The 21583-nt window shown below is 37.1% G+C and overlaps 1 protein-coding gene across 2 annotated transcripts in view; it reads right to left on the reverse strand.

Annotated features, from left to right (window-relative positions):
• LOC119647408 (tumor protein p53-inducible nuclear protein 1) overlaps positions 1-21583 on the reverse strand; it is a 107221-nt gene that overhangs the window by 35462 nt on the left and 50176 nt on the right. Inside the window, exon 1 of one of the 2 annotated variants that reach the window (XM_038048285.1) lies at positions 8087-8438. The exons of the other annotated variant lie outside the window; for it this stretch is intronic. The gene's annotated coding sequence lies outside the window, so the exon portion shown is untranslated. Of the gene's footprint in view, positions 1-8086; positions 8439-21583 lie in introns of those variants that run through there. 2 annotated transcript variants of the gene reach the window in all.

Below are 21583 nucleotides of genomic sequence, written 5' to 3' on the forward strand. Positions count from 1 at the left end.
GGGCATCTGAAATCTTTTCCAGTGAGTGGAAAAAACGCTGATCGTTAAGACTTTGGAGAAGGGTATTCGGTTTGAGTCCGACAAGTGGAGGAGTGCTTGCGTGTTTCTTGTTGTCACGAAGATATTAACCAAAATCATCCTGTAACGTGTTAACAGGTACTTTGCAGATCGACAGAGAAGCAGGTGGCAGCTGAACAGCGTGAATAAGGAGTGAATCTGAAATGTTATACGCAGGAGGGACATTCGGAGGACTCAATAGCTAATACTGGAATGGTATATGACTACGTGTCGACGCAAAAATTTACACCAATTGAAGTCTGAAGAGAGTCCGCAAGAATTGCATTTTTTCACCAATACCGTCAATATTTGTTGAAAATGAGTTTTCATTAATTCGGATGAAAAACAGAAAAGTGATATTTGTTTTTAAGACAAAAAATATACGATGTATATAAGCTCTTAAATTAGTTTTCTTATTTTTTTAAGGTTCTGGCCGTTTTCTGATTCTGTCGGTTATATCGTGAAATACTTTTTCGAGTTCAGCATCGTTGTTGACTGAATAGTTTGATGTGAAAAAACCTTTCAACTGAGGCCTTGCATGACCAAAATCGTTGGTGTCATTGCTGTAAGATCAATACTGTTGTTCTTTTTAAGGTTTTGTGTAAAACAAACTCAGAAGTTTATAATCAAAATAGATACAAATAAGGCGAGAACAGTAGCATTAGATATGAAAAGGTCTGTGTATTCCTTAAGTAAGAACATTTCGGCGCATGACGGTTTGATTTGTATGTTTGTAATGTATTATATTTACATATTTTCAATTTAAGTGTCCATCAAGGCGAGAAATACATTTAAAATTTTTTTACAAAAATCGATTTTTTTTGCATATTTCGAAAGTATGATATTTTAAGAGTGCAATGTAAAGAATAACTCGAAATTTTAAATATTCTCGAAACTATCGCATATAGTTTAGAACGCTGCGACAGCATTTGCGGTCCCCTGTTTAAGCAAAAAGATTTAAAAGCATTCATGATGTTAAATTCTCATAAGATGAAGGATCCAAAAGTATTTGAAGTATTTAGAAGAATTAAAATGGATTTATATTTAAATCAATACTGTATGCACCCGAAATCGCTGATTAATCGGTAAGTCAGTAGAATCAATAATTTTAACATTTTTTATCTTTAAATGCGATTATCTCGAAATTACTTTTTCAAAAACTGCTCGTATTGTAGCTTAGAAAGTTATCGACCGATTTTGATGACATTTGTAGAGGTTGCTCTCAGTAATATTACCAGAAGCATATACCCAAAATTTGGACGGCATTCTGTAAATTGTTAATTATTAAAAAAAGCCGAAAATTTGACCTTCCAAGTCTGAATTCAACTCTTAACGCCTATTGAACTTAGAATAAACTTTAAAATGGTCTGATTATTTTATCCCCTCTAAAAATATTCCGGAAAAATTCCTATTTTTCACGCTTCTAAAGGTATTTCCCTCCTTAATTTCCTCGCTCGCCCACTTTACAACCAATGTCAAAACCAAGATCAACGTCTTTTAGCTTATATTTCTCTATTTGTTGAAAAAAAAAACAAGTCGGGAAACCGGAAGCTGGGTGCTTCAGGTATGAAAGGTTGATTGATTGATTCTTTGTTTGATTCTTCTGTGAGTATATTTGCGTGTAGAACTATCCCATTTGTACGTAGCCCGTTATGTATAGGCTTTTAGCATGTCTGACTACCCACTTTAGTGTGATATTGATATTTAGTTGCAGTAAATTTATAGGGTGAAGTCATCTTTGAGCTACTGTAACTTTGTTAGTAATAGTATGATTTTGATCAAACTTGGGGATAATGTGCTTCATATTATATTTTATACTACTACCAACTTTTATAAATCTGGGATAAACTCTACACAATTTCCCCAAATATATGGTAATATACTATTATTAACTAAATTTGAACCGATATCGATATGGAGCGTGTTTTGAGGCCTGGGCACCATATAGATGCAGCTTCAAGAATTTTTCAGTTTTTTCGGTTAGATAGTTTCTGAGAATGGGTCCGTTAAAGAAATCATCACTTTCCCACTCCTTCAACTCGCCGCCTTTCTAATAAATCTCAAAACTAAGACCGGCTATGAAAAGCACTAATCGAGACCTTTCATTTGATACCCCACATGACTATATATGTTTTGCAAACAAAACCTTAAGAAACATGTTGTCTGTGGATTTATCTTTAAACTCATCATAAAATGACGGCATTTACTGCATGATCCTAATATCCCCACCAAATTTCGTGTCAGGTGCTTTCTTTAGGTCTCAGATTAGCAATCCATATGATCTTTCAAATGTTTCAGATCAACCACGATTTTGTGTTGTTTATCATTTGGCTTAAAAAGGGAAGGAATTAGACTGAAGGTAAGCGGATGTCGAGACTTCTGGTTACTTTATTCCAGCGCCAGCCACAACCCGTTCACGATAGCTACTAGTACATCCTAGCCAGAATTCATTATAAGCGATATATTTTGAAACAGAACTTTATTGTGCCCAGTAGGAATTGTATGCGATGTTCAGTATGGTGATTTTTACTGTATAGTTATATGTAATTATTAACCTTAATTGAGAAAATATTGGGATGAGATGTATTTTGGGGTTTGGATTTCATATAGGCGAGTTTTCATGGTTTTTCATATTTGGTAGAACAAGACCTGTTTGACCCAAGCCTTTTTAAAAGGGACACACAGACCACATCTTCCCACCAAATTTCGTAACAATCGATCCCGCTGTTTCTGAGTAAATCGGGTATGACAGATAAACAGAGAAATTTCAAGTTCCACTGCTCACCAATTTTGAAAACATGATTTCGAGAAAGACTTGTTTGGCTGTTTAAAAACGTTACAACTTTTTGAAACCATACTATCATGGTTCATAAAAAAATTTGTAACTTCAATCTACTATCCCAACACTACACAACTGCCCTTCCGCGGCCATTTTTTGCCTTATTTTCTGGTTGCTGTAATGCTACGGCGAGCCTCTTTGCAATATTGGAAAATGAGTGTTTAGCGCCTTCAAAGCAGTTACGAGTTGCTCCAGAAAAATTCATTTTGAGAATATTTTTAAGCCGTGTCTATAAAAGAACGTAATCGACTCAAACAAAGCAATAAAAAAATAGAGAAAAAAGTTTCCAAACAGATATCATCTTTTAAGTGGGTAATTCGCGGGGCTTGTCAATAGGCTACCTTGTGAACCGTATTGTATAGTAATCTATTCGATTGTTTGGCTCCTTTCAATTACTATTTGGCCCATTTTGTGCTTTAACACTTTTTAAATAGCGCAACTATCACTGAACGTCTTGTCTAGGTTATCGCGTCACAATGCTGAAATTGTAAATAATCCGTGTCATCTTTTTTAACTTAATGACAAAAAGCGTTATCGGGTATACCCATCAAAATTAACATTGATGTCACCTTTATCTTGAAAAATAAATTGCTCAGCACTTTTGTTATCAAAACTATGAAGATGGGAAAATATTATAAAATTGACGTTAACTTTCCGTTAAAGAAGTCCTAATAGATCAGTGATACCCAACCAGTTTGTCAATAGTGTGATCTGTGACGAAACCACGTATACATAGGACGTGGTATCCGCTACAAAAATAATAAAGCTCGTTTGCATTGACTGAATTCATGCTCAAAAATAAACCAACTTCAATTTCCTTTAAGTCAATGAGTTTTTAAGGTTTCATTTGTAAAACCTTATTAAAATCGATTCAAAGTCTGTCTGTCACACGCACTTTTCTAGCACATTACTCAAAAACGGCTGAGTCGATCTGATACGGAATTTGGTGAGAAGGTGGGAGCTGTGAGCACCCACACATGCAGTAAGTTACATCTTTGTACGTTAAGTTCAAGGGGTCCTCATAAATAAGCAAGTCGGGAAACCGGAAGCTTGACGCTTCAGGTATAAAAGGTTTTGTATTTCCCTATGTGAGGAGCATAACGTAGTTCTGCATTGGCTGATAGTATTGACCCGAGATATTTAAATCGCTCACTTCTGGGCAGGTTACTGCCATTGCCAGAACTGAGCGATTTAAATATCTGGAGGGGCAGTTACACGTTTTGATCACGTTTGAAATGAGAATATTCCCGATCGGTATGGGTTCGCACCGATTGTGGAAAAACTGCGGGGGGTGTGAACATCGAAGTCAATGGTAAGCAACGAGAAAGCCGGTCGAAACAACGGTGGCTTGCTACGCTGGATGGGGATTCAAAGCCCTCGCGATTACATCCTGATCAGGCATTTGATAAGATAAAATGATGAAATCGATTACGACGTACCGACCCCGCTTGTCAACGGGACAAAGGCTGAAGAAAAAGAAAAAGATGTGAGGAGTGACGAGTGCCCGATAGCTCCGTGTCACATGATTAAAAATTCCATTGCCCTCTATTTTGTAAAAAGTGATTTAAATAAATCATTTGATGGAAACCCCTGTATTGATAATAGTCAACCTCATAGGCTTCACACTCTGAGTTTAATATTATTAGCAAATGCCAAGAATGTAACCTACATCAAATATAAAACAAGTCGGAATACCGGAAGCTCGCGCTTCGGGTGTAAAGATTTTGTGTTTATCTTATCTAAGAAATTTCAACGCACATTTTTCTATCCGTATATAGCTACAAATCCAACATAATCCTTCATATTTTTCCAAACTACGAGACATACGTACATATTGCAGCCGTAGATATTACGCTCACCCTAAACAAACAAACTGCCTATTTCCGAATACTGTACACATATAGGCACGTATATAAATTGATCGTACCCATATTTCCGATTTACTTCTTATATCTATCTGAATTAGGTACTACCCGCAAAGTTCATTAGCACGCATATACTATATACCTACATACACACATGTCTCGTTGGAATAATTGATATTTATATGCAAATGACTAAAAAAGCTAAAACAAAGTAATCCTTTTCCACCCAATTCATACGAACTTACTTCGTTGTGGTATTGACGAATTGATATGTGATGATGACGTCATGCAGGTTGTAGAGTGCACGAAATTCACAAAAAAATTGTAAAGTTTCACCCCCTATAACTTTGTTAATAATGGTTGGATTTTCTTCAAACTTGACCGAATTGTGCAACATGGTGTTCATTACACCTATGCTAAATTTTTTACTTCTGCGATGAACATAAGGGGGGTGCCGGGTAAATTTCTAAAATGTGGAAATATACTATTATTAACTTTATTTGTGCAGATATCGGAACCGGATATATTTTGAGGCCTAGATTTCATAGAGAGGCACTGCTGTGTTTTTTTTTCGGATTTTTCGGTTGGATAGGTTCTGAGAACGAGACCTGTTACACTTTTTGATGGTCATATTTTGAGCCCTCACTCCCCTATGTTTCACCCAATGTCAAATATTGAACCAGTTTCGAAAAGTACTAATTGAGACCTTTCATTTGATACCCCACATGGCTACATTCTGTGAAAAAAAATTTTGCAGCCTCCTTTCACCTGTATGGGGACCCCCTCTTAAACTTAACACAAAATGGCGCCTGTTGCTGCGTGTAAAGGGAACGGCAGATCACATACTCTTACCAATTTTCATGACAATCGGTCCAGCCATTTCCGAATAAATCGGGTGTGACAGACAGACAGACAGACATACGGGCAGACAGACATCGAATCGATTCTAATAAGGTTTTGTTTCACACAAAACCTTAAAAAGGCTGGGGAGAATTAGATTCTTCTTGAATGGAATTTTAATATTTCACTCGAATGTCAATTATTCTCGTTAATTATGACGTTAGCATCTTATTTGTATGGTTTAGGATGTAACAGCACTCGCATGAAATTGATAAGCTTGAACTGCTATAACTTTGAGAATAATGATTGGATTTTCATGAAACTTGGCATGTGTATGCATAAGGCCGTCTTCTCTGTTAGGTCGGTGCAAAATTTAGTACAATGAGTCCTGTCTCACTTTAAGTGCGCACATTTTGACTCCTTACTCATGCACTTTGCAATCCACGCCAAAATTAATGTCAGTTTCGGAAAGTACAAATCGAGACCTTTCATTTGATACCCTACATGACTACATGCTGTAAAACAATTTTTTGAATCCCCCCTTTGCATGTATGGGGAGCCCCCTCCTTTAAACTCCACCTAAATTTATGCCACTCACTGTATGCGTGGGATTTCATAGTTCCCATCTATCGACCAAATTTCGTTCGGATCGGTTGAGCTGTTTTGGAGAAAAGTGCGTGTGACAGACAGACAAACAGACATTGAATCGATTTTAATAAGGTTTTGTTTTACACAATAATAATTTTGAAGAGAAACTCTCTCGTTCCAGAATTTTTTGGGGTGAAACCCCTTCTCAAAATTAGAAAAATTTGCAATTATCAGTTTGACTATTTTTAAAAGTCTCTGCCTGTTAGGGTTTAACCTTATGAAAGTTGATGAGCTACAAAAAGAGGAAAAAACTGATTGCACAACTGAAGCACAACATTCTCTTTTCGCTTTTTAAAAATCCTCTTAACTCATATGCTATCATACTAAACAATTGTAATTACCAATCTGATCTGAAAAATCGAAAAAATAATTTCCAATTTGCGTAAACACTGGCCAATTGACTTCATCAGGCAACTGTAATCTATCATTATCATCTTCATCAATCAATTCAGTCAAAAATTTTGGCAATAGCTGTAAAAATAAACATTAAAAATAAAAAATGTTTCTGAAAAATGTTTGGATTTTTGCCAAATTAATTACGCAAAACATGTAAGAGAAATAAAGATAGCAAAAAAAAATTAATGGAAACTCGGGCGTGAACGCAAGATATTACGAAACACATCATGCACATCGAATTCCAAACAGCACGAATCAAACGTACTATTTTGGTTTAAGTTTTTTGGGAAAAAAGTATGAAGTTTACGATTTTGGGCTCAATATAGTTTGATATTTGGGGAAAATTATTCATAAATACTTCAATTGCAAATGCATTGTCACAGATACATTCATCGATTCATTTCTAATAGAATCGATTTCACAAATATATGTCAAATTCATATCGAAAATTTATGATATCATAATAATAAAATACCACTTTCAAAGTCATTACAAATTGAACAGCTCTAATTGTACCTAATAACAGCATCATAAAACCACTTCAATTGTTCCTAACATCCCCCCCCCCAACTCCCACTCAAGCTTTTCACTGTACACGAGGCCCACAAAGCTTTCCAAATGCATTCTGACTGCATCAATCAGGTGACATGGTCAAGGTCGTTTCCATGGGCAACAGCATCAAGCTTTCTGCCACCCCCCGAAAAGTTTATATTAGATCAAATCTATATTTATACACATTGAATTGCCAGGACGCAGAAGAGAGCCAGCAAAAACCTAAAGAAAGTAGACTGCATTCAAAACATTCATTATAAACATGAAATTCAGGTAATAAAAATACTCATTTTACGATTTTTCATAATAAGAAAAGAATTGCTTGAAAATTTCGTTTCATTCTGCGGAAATAATCTTCCCACCCCAAAGGAAAATTTATCTTATTTATGTTCTTTTAGCGAATTTGGAGTATAGTAAGGAGATTGTGAAATTGAACCGAAATTTGTTTGTAAACGAAATCAACTATAATAGAATGTAAGGATGAAAATAGCACACGAGTCATTCGCTTTTGAATAGATTAAGATCCCATTGGTAGACAAAATACTTGATAATATTGCAATAAAACGAAATTATTACAGCGATTTGACGAAAAGAATGCTGAGTAATACTTAGTATTGTAAATATCAACGATATATGGCTACGAAAACAAAATAGATAGAATTAGTACTAAATTACAATTGAATGAGACTAAATTACAATTGAATTGAAATGATATTGAATAGCTTGGAATTTCTAAACTAGATTCTTGTGATTTGTCTACAATTTCTTAGGCAAAGTTTAAGTCAATTTATTCCTTGCGTAACGCGCAAAAATATTTATTGAAACTTCAACACAAATGTTGATAAAAGCACTAATCCTAAACATGATTTCAGAGCACAATATTACGTACCACAGCCTTGATTTAGTAAATGAGATCTTTTCACGCCAGATGACCACTTCGATTCACTAATAAACTATTTGTTAGGTACTAATATTAAATTTCGAAATATATTCCGTTCTAAAGTATTGCAAAGAATATTTCGTACTCGACACGAGTAATTTCTTGAACCGAATCGTCACTTTTCTTATAACAAAGAGACACCAAAAAGTGCACAATTTACAAAATTTTAAAAACTCTGCATGTAAAAATGCAAGATTTCTTCTTGTTACGAAATTGTTAATATAACCGTCCTTGATTTCTCACTCGTTAATTTCCTTCTACTTGAATCTTATAGTCACTGAATGTCAAGGCACAACTGTTGAACAGTTAACAGATTTAACAATGCAAGCTTTCGAGGCCAGAAGCTTTTTCTTAATATAAAAGATAAGAATTCTACAAAAGTTAACAACAAAGAAATAAAGAGAGCGTCTAAGAAAACTAAAAGATTTCGACGAATACTCCGAGCATAAGATACTGAGAGATAAATCTAAATCGATAATCTACGAGTTGAGGTCTAAATTTTTCTCGGACAAAGAAAATTTGTGGATTACAAAGAAATTGAGGCCTAGAAAACGCCTTCGTCTATTGAGAATATTTTGTCAACAATAACATTATGAGGAAAATAGTAAGATTCCGCTCGGAGCTTTCCACTCAGTTTTAAGAATAAAACAAACGTAATTTTTAGATAAATCTGAAGCTTATGCGCGCGTGTAGGCTTTTTGCGTTTATTATGCAATGTTTTTTTTGGTTTGTTTACGGCATACATATTTGACGTCAGCATGACTTCTCTGGTCATACCTACCTTAGATATTGTTATCACTGAGGACGTTTCCAGACAGCTGGACAACATAGCAGTAAACAAAGTTGTTTTGGTTCACTGATTTTGGGTTCCAATCGATGGAGTTATGTATCTTAGATACGCTGAATCATAGGGCATCCATCTGAGTACATTAAACTGTAGGCTCTAAACTTTGGTGTGTGAATCTCAGGAAAGCTGCTCTTCGGTTTAGTAAATAAATCCCGACTGTTATGTCGCGCAAGACGGCGAATACGCTATCGAGTTGAGCTCTGACGCCTGTACGTCTGTCTGGGCCTCAGAAAGCTGATGTTCTTTAAAATCTATTAGTAGTAGGTACAAAGTGTAATCAGCATAAATGTTTTATAATAGCAATGAATAATGCCGTACACTTTCCAAGTACACATAAAATTGCTTTGATGTGATGAAACTTGTAGAAAGCAGTACAAAAGCAAAGTATATGCACGGCTTCTATTTTGCTTTGAGTATTCACTTTACAGATAGCATTTTGCTGATGAAATTTCAAGTTTTATTTCGAAACTTAACGCAAGCGAATAGATACGTAGGTGTTCAATGTATTCAAATTCAGTATTCAACAATTTGCAAACTTATGTTGCTATATATGTTATGTATAATATATTGTGGTATCACAAATTCTATTAAGTGTCAGCCTCGAATCTACTTAAAGCAGAATCAAATCATTGATTTGCTTAGCAATTTTTTTGGTTGGGAAAAATTAAAAAAAAATTTTTGCTTAAAAATGGTGTTTCAAATTATTTTGATTTCAAAACTATTGCAATTTTTGGAAGGTAACTATGCTCCCTCGCCGATTACCTACCTTGTCGTGGTGAAGGAAGATCCTCCAGGAAACGGGAGGTGACACCAGAAGCCAAGCGGTAATCAAAACCCCAAGCCAAGGGGTGACTACCGTGCCGAGGGCTGAATGATGGTTAAGATGTGGCCATAAACGGTGAATTATGGGTATCAGGTGACCCCTAATTTCAACTAGCCTTGTCTCGGCAAAAAGGTGCTCTGCCGAGATCGACTTACTTTCCCCGATAAAATTGAGGCCATGGCAGCTAACTATGAAAAAACAAAAAAACAAAAAACATAAACCTATTAAGCTAACACAATTAAACCTCGATCGTGACGATCCAACCCCGAGTGAAGGGGCAACCCTAAGCTCATCGATGGAGAACCTGAGTCTAGACTCAGATTCCCCACTTACTCAAGTGGCAACCAATCCAATTGGGACCCAGTCCGTAACGGACGAGCCGAAGCAGGCCCCTTCTGTCAGCACTCCTGAACCCAGGCTCCAATCGGCGCCCATGCGTAAGCACCTGTTTACGGACAGCAAACAGCCTTCGGGCAAACCGCCTCCGGGCAACGCACAACCCAAGGGCTGTGCCAAGGTTGAGGGGAAAGGAGCGTTTGGGGCACCTGCGGCTAAGGGGAAACCGAAGCGGCAACGGTCCTCGGACGATCCTAATTCTTTGACGCAAAAGGCAACAATGAGCGCTCGGCCGGCAGCGACTAGGTCTTCATTTGCAGTCAAGGCTATCGAAGCCGATAGATGGGTCCTGTATGACGACTGTAATCCATCCGGCTACGATACTGAGCAGTGCGAACAGCTTAGGAGGAAGCTCCTCCTAGCTGTAAGGACTGCGTTCGCGCAAGGCATTAAAGTTTGTTTTGAGTTGGTAGATGTATACCGTGAAATGTTACGGCTGAACTTTGCCGACGAAGACACGAGCGGGTGGCTCAGGCAGTACTGCTCCTTCCTCAACGATGTGTGGGAGGGTGCGCGACTAACCTTGAAAAGGGTGTTTGAGCTTCCATCGATCAAAAAGTGCTTTCTCTGGCTTTCAGAAGAAGAGCGAAATAGTGCTGGGGTTCTAGAACAACTTGGTGTGCAGAACAACCTCAACACTTCCACTTGGTTGCTGCTAGGCAATAAAATAAGAGAGAGAGCCGATAGGCCGGGAACTTTTCTCACATTTCGGCGTTCCCGAACCCCATGTTAGGAAGTTTCGGGCAAAATCGGGCTGCCGGCCCTACTATGGGCTGGGGACGGTCACGTTACAATTATCGGCTCCTAAAACCATTGGACATGCAGCCCTCGGCATCTTCATCTGAAACGTAGATGAGGTGCCAAATTTCCCAAATAAATTTGCAGCATTGTAAAGCGCAAGACATTTATATACCTCATACAAGAGCCGTGGGTTGTTGGTGGGGTAGTCAGGGGCCTAAACTTCCAACATGCTGACCTGTTGTATGCCAATGGAAGGTATCGACCCCGCTCTTGCACGGTAGTCTCAAAAAACTTCCAGGCTAATTTGGTTAACGACCTATGTGATGGCGACACCACATCGGCTAAGCTAAACGTACAAAGTCAACAGGGAGATAAAGAGATACTATGGTGCTCTGCATATTTTCCCTACGACGCGGAAGACGTTCCCAGTGGAACATTCATCAGAGCTATCCAATATACCAAAAGTAGAGGCATGGGGGTAATAGCAGGATGTGATGTCAACGCTTACCACATATGCTGGGGAAGTTCGAACATTAATGCAAGAGAATCGAGACTATTGGAGTATTTAGTAGGAATCGATTTGCAGATCCTAAATTGTGCTAGTAACAGAGGGAATGGATGCCCTGGGTCTACATATTCGGAATATATATCGCGCATGCCTAGCACACGCTTATATTCCAATTAAGTGGCGTGATGTGAAGGTGTTATTCATTCCCAAACCAGGAAAACCCACCTACACAGACGTAAAAAGCTTTCGACCGATCAGTCTTAACGTCCTTTCTGCTAAAAGGACTAGAAAGACTAGTATATCGGTGCATAAGGGATACACACATTCCTAAGTGGCCACTGCAAGTGGCAATACGCCCACCAAAAAGGCAAATCCACGGAGACAGCACTTCATGAATTTACGGCAAAAATTGAAAAGGCGATGTTCGAAAAAGAATACGCCTAAGGCGCATTCATGGACATCGAAGGTGCCTTCAATTATGCCTCATTCGCACTTGTAGCACAGATTGTCGTCTTCAAATCGCCGTATAGAATGACCCGATGCGATAAGTATAACTCAAGATGTGTCGCCATCTATTGACAAAATACGACATTTCTTTTTCCCCAACTCAAGATAGTCATGTAGGGTATCAAATGAAGGATCTCGATTAGTACTTTCCGAAGCATAGTTTTTACCTTTGTTGGAAAGGTGAGGAGTGCGGGGAGCCGAAAGTGCTCATTTCTTCAACGGACCCATTCTCAGAAACTACCCTAAAGTCCCTAAAAGTTGTGTGGCGCCCTGACCTACGCCATCGCTCCATCTCGGGCGGTCGTGGTATCGCTCATAGATTTCGTTGTTATGTAGGCTACGGAATCGTCCATTTTCATGTAGGGGCCAAAAATTCTTTAGAGGATTCTTCTCTCGAACGCAGCCAAGAGTTCGCAGTTTTTTTTACTAAGAACCCAAGTCTCCGAGGAATACATAAGGACTGACAAGATCATAGTCTTGTAAAGTAAGAGCTTTGACCCTATGGTGAGACGTTTCGAGCGAAACAGTTTTTGTAAGCTGAAATAGGCTCTGTTGGCTTCCAACAACCGTGTGCGGATTTCATCATCGTAGTTGCTATCGGTTGTGATTTTCGACCCTAGATAGGAGAAATTTTCAACGGTCTCAAAGTTGTAGGCTCCTATCTTCATTGTTTTCGTTTGACCAGTGCGATTCGATGTTGTTCGCTCTTTTGGTTTTCGCGCTGGCGTTGCCACCATGTACTTTGTCTTGCCTTCATTAATGTGCAGCCCAAAATCTCGCCCCGATAGCCGCCTGGATCTGGATGAAGGTAGACTGTACACCTCGGGTTGTCCTTCCTATGATGTCATTATCGTCAGCGTAGGCCAGTAGTTGGGTGGACTTGAAGAGCCAGGTTGAAGAGGATGCCTGATATGGCATCCCCTTGTCTTAGACCGTTGTTGATGTTGAATGGTCTCGAGAGTGATCCTGCTGCTTTTATCTGGCCTCGCACATTGCTCAGGGACAGCCTAGTCAGTTCAATTTCGTTGTGATACTGAATTCTCTCATGGCTGTGTACAGAGCTTACATACATAGATTACATGCTCGTGATAAAAAGAGTGAATGTTATAGATTAGGTCGTATATTCTCCGACAATTTGTTTATATTTCCTAAGCCATGTTACAGCCGATTTTATTACGAGAACAAATGTATGAGTGAACTCTGAATTTCGTACAGAATTTCTATTAATGCAGTGAATTTCATATTCCTTATCTCATTAAACTTTGCTTCGCTACTAATGTAAACAGAGCTAAATCAAACAAGCGATAATTGCTTTTGAATGCAGACTTCCCTATGGAAATGGTAAACATCAAATCAAACACACCCCACGCCAGCTAAGAACCCTAACATTATCAATGATTCAAAATACAGCTGGACGGAAAATCAAGTGATACTCAACTACCTAACTCAGTTTGCTTATCTATACCTCAAAGGTCTGAGCACAAACTACCGAGTTTCGCTTTTCACCTTTTCCATTAAATATTGAAAACGGTTACAAGTATTACAGTCGTAATCAATCGATTTTTCCCCTGGATGGATGTCGTATTCGATGTAGACACGCTGGGTTATAGTTAATTTTCAATTTTCATCAAGGGTTCCTTTCAGTAGTTTATAAAGTTCATTAAGTACTTTTGAAATCAATCGCTTGTTCCACTTGGCTTAAACACGAAGTAGTTGGGACTTCTGAGAAATCGATGATATGTTAAAACTTACTGTATCTAATACTATTGGAAGACGATGGCGAATATGCAGTTGATTATACATAGCAGTACCAAGAAATATTATGCAATGTAAATTGCATGTGCAAAGACAAACGTCAAGGCACTGCATGCATGCATGTTTGCTTCCAAAGGTAGTATTTAATGAGCATGAATTGTATATATGAATGTTGGTAGCTCAATAGTCGCGGATTTCACGGATCGACGTATTCCATTGGATTTCTTAATATATGGGCGTTTTCAAAATGTTCATACCGTACTGTTGTCTGTCAACTGTCACATCGGCTGATAAGGAATTATTTGAACCGTTTTGTGCTCATTTGGCATCAGGAGGAAAACAAAAATTTTGTTTTGGATTACCGCAGTGTAATACGTGAACTCACAGAGAAAAGGCAAAGTGTGAAAAATAATTTGGTCACAGAAGGAAATTCGATTGATGAGAAAGGACTGAAAAAAATTGCCTGATGTAACGCTGTGAAACCAAGTTTCCGTTGCAAACATGAAGAGAATTTTTCAGTCTTGAAAGGGTGAATTATCGACAAATTAGAATGAGAGAATATTGTTTACCAAAAGGTATTGTGATGCACACCTAATGTCGTCAAATTTCCCTTCGCCCTTGAGTAGTTTTTGGAAAATATTTTAATAGTTTGTTAGTATCTTGATTTGTAGGAATAGGAGCAGGGAGGTCGTACCAATGCTAAAACCATCAAAGCAGCGGGAAAGATTGAAATTTGTTAACTGAAAAAGCGACAAAAGTAGTTGTGATTAATGAAGCCCCTAGCACATTCGAGGATATATAGATTTCTAATAATGCCTAGAACGGATGAAAAAAACTAGTTACAGAAAATTAATTGCTAAGAGAAAGGTAAAGTGGATCACCGAAATACACTGAGTGTAAGTTCGGCTCACCATTTTTTACGGGTTATGGAATTTTCTTTAACGGAAGAGACATGAAGGACAATCGATAAACGAGATATGTTACTGAAACATACTTAGCGGCAGCTTAGTCCATCCAGAGAGATACAGATGATCGATTTACAAAGTGATATAAAAATTGTACCTCCCTGTGAAAAAAGCTACTGAATGAATTGTATGCTATCTGCATTTACCTTTCTCAATTTTATTTAATCCTAGAATAATAACATACAAAGCAGATTTGAAGATAATTGGCCCATATATCTAGTTCTTAATAAAATATGCATTATTGCGCGTTTTGTATAAAAATGAAACTATTTAAATCGGTTTACTCGCTGTTTGTCTGTTTTTAGCTTTTTGTCTGCCGCAGTTTCGTTGAAAATGGCTACACCTACTGAGAGAGTGGATAGATACAAACTGTAAAAGGGAGGAAGCCCATGCAAAGTATGGATTTAATTTCATTCTCCAAGAATACACACGCGGGGTATTTAATGAAATGCATCCATTAGTACTTTAAGAAACAGGTTTTAGATTTAACATTGATTTCTAAATTGAGTAAAGAGTACAAATTTGAAGTAAGATAGGATCCATTCTATAGAGGAAATCTGAAAAAACATGGTAGTGTTCCTGCTTAAAATTTATTCCTTAAAATACATTCTGATATAATATAAGGCACAGTACTGGAAAGTTTGAAGGAAGCCTTACCTTTGCTAACAAAGTTATAGAAGCTCAAAGTTGTAGTTTCCATAGCAATTCATTGTACCCCAAGATATCATAAAACTCATATGGGTCGTAATATCCCCGAAAATATGCTTTCATTTGTAATTTACACATCCTTTTGAATCTAAAGCATCTATCGGGCTTAAAATTTCCAACTTCTTATCCGATTCTGATTCCTTAAGAACACCAAAAACACGATCGTACACAGACACTTTTTCAATAAAATATCATTTTTTTTTTGAAGAAAAAATAAGAAATTCACCAAAGTAGAATCTTCTTTAAAATAATAAAAAGTGAAAAAAGCCCCGATTGAATATATTTTTTGAGGATAGCACGTATAGAACGCAAGGACATGTATCAATTGCGATAGGGCAACATTTACGTTCTTTAAACTTTGCGAACTCATAAGAATATCGTGGAAAAAGTGTAATTCTGAAGAAGATAATGTGAACAATAGGAGAAGTGATGCATCGTTAGTTATTAGGGCAGAGGCAAGAACTAAGATTGGAATATTGACCAAAAATTTCTGATAATAAATTCGTCAAAATTTTTCACAAAAATGATGATAACTGATCGAGTTAGCAGTTGCGGGAAAAACTAACCAACCAGCCAAACAAAGAGCATCTGCTGATGAAGAATTCTACTGCTAACGAAAACATACTGAATATGAATGGACAGAAAGGAAGCGATTTTCATTCAAGGTGGATCTGGAGCTTGTAAAACTTTCAAAACTTATGAAGTGTGTTGTGGGTGTTGTATGTAGTTTTCGCGGCTTAGCAATATGAACAGCATTTCATCTGCCTTTTCATTCAATGCATTCAATAATGTGTAACATTCCCTCTATCCTGACAATTTTCTACACGCCTTAGCTTTGCCAATTATCCCTCTCAATTTCATAATTCACATCCCGTCCTTCATTTATATACAATATTCCACATTTAAAGTAATTAATTATACTTATTTTCAAAACAACCTAATAACTGGTCTCTTTCCCCTAAATTCATTTGAACAATTTCAAATTTAATTTTTTAATAATTTCCAAATGGTGCAAGTAAAAATTGACCAGGTCAATCGTCCGAGACCCTCATAAACTTGCCCATATTACACATTATAGGATGCAGGCAGGCGATTGATCGTTGTTGGATGGAATTTGCATGCCGCTTGTAATACAATTTGTTGTCATTGCTGAGCTGACATGGATTTTAAACTTCAAAGCCGTGTTCAGTGGAACTAGCGGGACCGGCTGATTGGATGGGCAGCTGTTCATCGGAACGCAGTAGAGGAGATTGCTTTTGCATTTGGTGGAAAGTGGTTCTTTCTGCGTTTGAAAGAAGGAGAAGGGTTGTGGCGATTTTGAAAATTTGGAGGAAAATGACTTCGAGGGTTTGAGTTTTGCTTTGGGAGAGAACGTTTTTTGGTCTTTTGGGGTGAGTGTAGTTCTAATAACGGTAGTGAATAGGACTGAAACACTTGAGCAATTTTGTAAAATTTTTCTTATCAGAACTATAAAATAAATAAATATTCCTTCTGTTAGAGTTTGAAAGAAAAAAACTGTAGGCGTTCGATTTTGGCGTGGAATGAAGTCCGAGACGTGATAGATTAAGATTTCGTTGTTTCAACCCTCCGATAGTGTACGAGTAACTGCGATGTTTCTACCTTTAAATTGCAACTAATGTCAATTTAAAAGTTGATTCTGAGATGTATCTAGAACTACGGGTTAGTTGTGCATTGATTCATCGTGGCTCCGGTGATGCGGAGGGAACTTTGAGAGATTTTTGCTGACTCGGAACTTAAAGTATTCGTAACCTCGAAATTAAGAATACAGACACTTTTCCCATTTGGTGCGGCATCAACAATAATGACAAGGCCATAATCAATTTGACGCCTATGCAAGTAAGATTGGAATGTATAGATTTTTTCATATATCTGTTTACATAATAGTAAACGGCAGAAACTAGTTTTTACTTATTGGGAAACCGGATTCTGGAAGTTCTTAGAGAAGGAGGCTTCGTTGCTTGCTTTGAGTTTTCCTATTAACTTTTATTTTTTTCCGTTTTCATTTTATTATATTTCTGTTTATCACCTTTTATTTATCATCACTTTTCGTATTATCTTATTTTTTTTATATTTTCATTTCATTATATTTTTTTATTTTCCTTTTCTTATAATTTTGGTATTTTTTATTGGAAATCGTACTATTACTAGCAAAGTTATAAAAGGTCAAAGTTGTCGCTTCTTTGCAAATTCAATACTGAATGTGGATATTCTCACATAATATATTCATATTTTACGTGCTATGTACTAATGGGACAAATGCTCACTCAAATGTCTTTATCAAAGGAATATACAAAACCTTTTATACCTGAAGCGTCCAGCTTCCGGTTTCCCGACTTGTTTTAGGGATAGCTCTCCCTTCTTAATCATTTTCAGCCACCCAGCTTGGTCATTGGACCATCGCAAATCCCATTTAGTCATAATAAATGGGATAGGATGGTTGTTTGGCCACCGCCGATCACCATTTGTCATAACATTATTTAACAGAAGTATCCCTTTCAATTGTTTTTTTTTGGTGTTAAGTCCCATCTGATCACCGAAGATCATATAGTGGATTAGCAGCTATTGCTAGGACAAATTGATACCAATAACGGACTATACGAGACATTCTTGAAATTTCAAAATTTCGTAGTATTCGAATAATTTTAACAGGAATGTTCGCCTCTTTAGGCCTTAAAAGGTGGTGAGAATTTATTGATCATTTAATAGGGTAAAGAATTAAACATAAGCAATTTCATTTTATAATTAGGATAAGGTTTAATTTTGGTATTATTACGTAATTAGATAAAGATTAGCGAAAAATAAAGTTGAAAATATATCTCATAGAATTTTAAGTGGGTCCTAAGTTCCCATTTGTTTCATTTGGGGAGTAACCGATTTCTGCACTTTAGTTCGCAGGTCACTCGTTTATGACATGATTAGGATTTCGATTATATTGCTTCGAGAAAAGGTTTGAAAGTAAAGCAACCAAGCAAATTCCAAAAATCCAGGCCCTTTCTCAAAAGCCAGAAATATGAAATACTCCCAGACAAATGAATTTCGCAGCTTTAAATAGGATGCACAAGACTCCAAGGAAGACCTAGAAATTTTTTCACAAGGATTCTAGCTTATCTTCTACAGGATCAAAACCTTGTTAATAATAGTTGGATTTCCTTCAAACTTTCCAAAATTATGTATTATGTTATTACTTGCAACCAAATGCCAAATTTTGCACCCTGAGGATGGTAGTATGGTGCTGTTATTAACTTTTTTGAGCAGATATCGGAATAAGATGTATTTTGGGGCCTAGATTTCGTATAGATGCAGCATTGTGATTTTTTTCAGATTTTTCGGTTGGAGTAGATGTTAAACTTTCCGAGGCACACATTTTGAGCCACTTCACTATGTTTCACACAATATCAGAAATAAGATCAGTTTTGAAAAGTACTTACCGATCCATTTCATTTGATACTCTACAATAGTTTCTGAAAAAAATGTACACTCCTCTTTTGCTTATATGGGCAGCCCCATTTAAACTCATCCCAAAATGATGCCACTTGTCGAATGTAAAGAGATTCACAGACCACACATTCGCACCAATTTTCAGGACAATAGGTTCAGCCGTTTCCGAGTAAATCGGGTGTGACAGACAAACATCGAATCGATAATATTATACTTTATCGATGTTCACACAAAACCTTAAAAGAGTAAACCTCAATATATCCTTCGTTTCTCCTCAATTGGTAAAGTTTGGATATGTTCCAGCATTCAGTATATGATTTTGGCTCTGCAATATAATGATAGGAGGACGTTTTTGCAGAAACATGAAACTCCTTAGAAAATAGAGTTAACCCTTTTGAAAACGAGTGTAATATAATATATAAAGTGTTTGGACCAATAATACATTGTGTCTTGAGTAAATTTTATTTTTTTTCAAAGGAAGCCGTTAGTCACGACTTTAATAAATGAATTGTGGTAGCATTCTAGTAATTGGTTGTGACACATTGATTAAACAAGCGATAGCCTGACGAAGCGACATTACGCAAATTTAGCGAATGGTGCAGGATTTCCCACGATGGTGATTTTACCTTAAATGTTTGCGAATTATTTATTTGTTATTTCCATTTTTGAAACAGCCATTAATGTGCCAAAAAGCTGCTAAACTCGTATGTCATCCAATCTTTTACCCAAAAAATATTTTCCGCCTTAAGACTTTTGATAAGTCAACCTTAAATGCAATGGCTAATTTTCATTGCTTTTGAAAGGTTTTCTTTTTTATCTGTGTTGCTGCTTTCCAAGTCCAAATTCTTTAGGGTGATCAGAGCCATCCTTCTTTCCTGTAAAATCGATAGCCAGAGAATCAAAACCGTTTTAAAAGGAATTCATTTCCTAAAAAACATAGAATTCAAAATAAAAATGACAACGTCCTTATTTGGTGACAATCATCATCACTTCAAAATTCCTCTATTCAAAAAACATTTCGAAGAAATTCTACCCCTATATCGCACCCCTTCACCTTATTAGCATCAAAATGATAGACGTAATTTTGTGGTATTCCAACCCTTTTAGAGAATCTTTCTTATTTCCATTGCCTGAATATAAGTCATCACCTTTTGTTCCGTCAGAGTCATAGCGTTTCTAAGGATCAGGACAATATGATATATTCTAAGAAATTGCCACGCAATGATTTAAATCCATGATACGTGTGAATATATGATATATACTTATATCGCACATCGTACCTTTTCAGAAATTTTAATCGATTTCAAGGCACAATACCCCATACGAAGGATGGAATCATAACACCAAGGGTAGTCGGCGTGTAGCGTCTACACACAATATATTGTATAAGTGCTTCGTCTGGACCAAAATTTTTTTGTTCCTGAATCACAAGTGCTGCAGACGCACATAATGATGTTTTCACTATAAAAACAAGTCGACTCCGATATTCACTGGTTTTATATGCGTCTAGCAACAGTCTACGGATAAACGCGTATGTGCCATATATACATAGGCAACAAGGATCTGAAGTAGGATTTGTTTTTTTTTCAATTCTTTACTAGTGATGCTGAATACAATTTTTTGGAAGCTAATACTTATGTATACGTTTTTCAAGAGATGATAAAAAAATCATTTGTGATGACAGAACACTCGAATGAAGTGAGGGAGGAAAAGTAGATTAATAACAAAAAGATTGAATTTTTGTTGGACAAAAGTGAATATGAGATAACTCCATATGAAACGCCTGAAACCTTCTACGTATTTTCATTTGAATTTATCAAAATAAAAGGACACTAACAAGTACATATTTGACCGTTGGATGGGTGTTTGCTTTTACAGGACTTATTGCATTTCAGAGAGAATCTTGCGGAAAATGATCCTTTTTAGTTAGTAATCTGATGTATTGTTGATGAATTGGAAAGTGGCAGCATGTAACTGACGTGGCTACGTACTGTTCGTAGTGGAAAAAGTGTAGCCTTCATTCCAGCTATTTCTAGTTACCGAAAACGCCTATTCTACAGCTGCATAGACTGGTCTCCTACCGTATTATGCAGTTGGATGTTGGTCAACTTCCCTAGAAAAAGATATTGGCTCAAGAACTCACACTGCCGTGTGAGTAGGGGCTTAAGTATACACTGATAAACCTTCCCTGCTTGTTGTAAGAGCAACTAAAAGGGATAGAAATTTGTGGGGTAGCAACCTGCAAATTTTGAAACTTTACTTCTACCGAAACGTCAACAACACCTCGGATAGGGACTGATCTCATGCCGAAGATTGATTTCTGGAATGTGAGCATGCTCTTCGACAACATTAGTGAAGGTCCTCAGAACGTTCGCTTTCTTCAATTTGAGCGGATCCAGCGAAGTAAGGTCTTCTTGTCACAATAATGGCAAAATGCTTTTGTACTCTTAAAAGTCAAATGGTAGCAGGCGTGCTGCTTCTGACCTGGAAGCCGGTTTCCGACAGACTTCTAACTGCAAGATTCCGGTCCAGGTTAAGGAGCATCACAATTGTACAATGCTATATATCAACGGAGGCTTCTAGTATAATGGAGACGGATGTTTTCTATTAGCAATTAAACTTAGTTCAGGGAAGGCTTCCTAAAAGTGACATTTTGACTCTGATTCGTGGTCTGAATACCAAGATTTTGCTCGGATATGTGATGGGGAAACACGGTCTTGTCGACTACAATGGTAAT

Source organism: Hermetia illucens, chromosome 2 (assembly GCF_905115235.1).
Source record: "Hermetia illucens chromosome 2, iHerIll2.2.curated.20191125, whole genome shotgun sequence".
In the NCBI taxonomy this organism is placed as follows: domain Eukaryota; kingdom Metazoa; phylum Arthropoda; class Insecta; order Diptera; family Stratiomyidae; genus Hermetia; species Hermetia illucens.